Genomic DNA, 2,233 nt, shown 5'->3' with positions numbered 1-2,233 from the left:
GTCTGATTTAGCTGTGTCTGTGTTTATAAACATTTAAACGAGCGCCAGGTGGATTGTTTATGAAGTTAACGAGCCCTGGCCTGAGGATCAAAGAGGTTACCACGGCGATAGGGGCCCCCGCAGGCTGAGACAGACAGAAACGTGGAGAAAAAACAGCCATTTTCTGCCTCTAAACCGGCCTCACAATTAGGCTTAGCATGACAAAACGGTAACTCCTATCAGAACAAAATACAGATCAACGTTGCTCTAAGGACTTACTGAAAATTTCGGTACGATTTGGTGTTTCTACAGTAAATATTTTGGCGACGCTGGCAGTTTTAAAACATCAGGCCGTTCTGCTCCTCTCAGAAAATATTTGTATTGGACTCAATGAGGAGCAGGGACAGACGTGGCCGCACTCAGAGGCTGATTCTGTAAGTTCTGTAAGTCTCTCTGATATTTTGAGCACATGACATGAGAGATAACAAGTTTGTCTTACAAATTCTGAAAAAATTATGTCTGTAGAGTGTAAATTGTGGCCGTGGTGGCAATTTATCCAGAAAAAATACAGAATGTTTCTTCACTCTCTCCCACTCTAACCGATGATGTCACGCACTCTGACACTAACATTCCATGCAATACACACCCATTATAAACTCATAATTTCTCCAAAAATGATCATGGTCATTGATCAGGGATTGATCAAAAACTATATGACCTATCAAAACGTGGAGTAATACGACAATACACAAGACTTGTGTCTACTGTTTAAAGTTTAAATGGAGTCTCTAGGTGAAAGTATGCCTGAGCAGTAGACGTTTGTTAAACTCCAATGATTGGTCTTTTTCGCTCTTTTTTTCCCGCCCGTCCCATTGACTTACATGCAAAAATTTTGCGCAGTTTTTCGCGACTACGTCGCGAGAAATTCGTAAACTGTTGAGAAAAGTAATAGCACACCGATCCCGATCAAGCCGCACGTTTTGATATATAATATGTCCTGCAACTCTTCGAGTTGCAGGACTAGTAGCGAATCGAAAATAGTCCGGAAGAGGACGAAGAATAACTAGAAAAAGCATTTCCAAGAATGGAAATGGTGTGAATGCAATGCTGAATGAGCTGAAGAAAGAAAGAAAGAAAGAAAGAAAGAAAGAAAGAAAGAAAGAAAGAAAGAAAGAAAGAAAGAAAGAAAGAAAGAAAGAAAGAAACAAACAAACAAACAAACAAACAAACAAAGAAGTAAAAAGACATAAATGGAGTGAAAGAAAGAAAGAAAGAAAAACAAAGGAAGAGAAAAGGAGTAGAAAGAAAGAAAGAAAGAAAGAAACAATCAAGCAAACAAAGAAGTAAAAAGACAGAAATGGAGTGAAAGAAAGAAAGAAAGAAAGAAAGAAAGAAAGAATAGATAGATCAGAGGGGTTAAAAAATAGGGAGGGGTACAGATAGATAGATAGATAGATAGATAGATAGATAGATAGATAGATAGATAGATAGATAGATAGATAGATAGATAGATAGATAGATAGATAGATAGATAGATAGATAGATAGATAGATAGATAGATAGATAGATAGATAGATAGATCAGAGGGGTTAACAAATAGGGAGGGGTATAGATAGATAGATAGATAGATAGATAGATAGATAGATAGATAGATAGATAGATAGATAGATAGATAGATAGATCCTATGTCCTAGGCTCCACCTGGAATTACACTACTATTTATAGAGGTGGAAAGGTTAAATGTCTGAACTGAAATTCATGAGAAAAATATAAATTGTTGGAGATGTTTACATCAAAAGTATAAAGTAATTGAGAGGCTGATGAATTTGAGCTGAAAACCTGTGTGTGTGTGTGTGTGTGTGTGTGTGTCTGGGTGTGTGAGTCTGGCGGTCTCTCTGTCTGTGTGTACATGTGCAGAAAGTAAAACTGTTAAGCGCCACAGAACTCCTCTCTCCCTAATGATCTGATTGATTACACCTGTGTGGCAGCCTGCCCTCAGAAGTTACCATGGCGACTACCATGCTTACATTTTACTGTGTGGAACAGTGTTGTGTTTGTGTGTTTGTCTGTTTGTGTATGCGTGCATGTGTGACTGTGTGTGAGTGTCTGTGTGTGTCTGTCTGTGTGAGTGTGATGCCTGTGTTTGTGCGTGGACATCCTCTGTCAGTCTGGTTTATCATGTGTGTGTGTGGGGCTGTGTTTTAAAACATCTTAACGAGCGGCCAGGCTGCACCTGCACTTGTTCTATTAATAG

This window comes from Trachurus japonicus, chromosome 13 (genome assembly GCF_045865225.1).
Source record: "Trachurus japonicus isolate A0001 chromosome 13, Traja_1.0".
In the NCBI taxonomy this organism is placed as follows: domain Eukaryota; kingdom Metazoa; phylum Chordata; class Actinopteri; order Carangiformes; family Carangidae; genus Trachurus; species Trachurus japonicus.
This window is presented reverse-complemented; position numbering follows the sequence as displayed.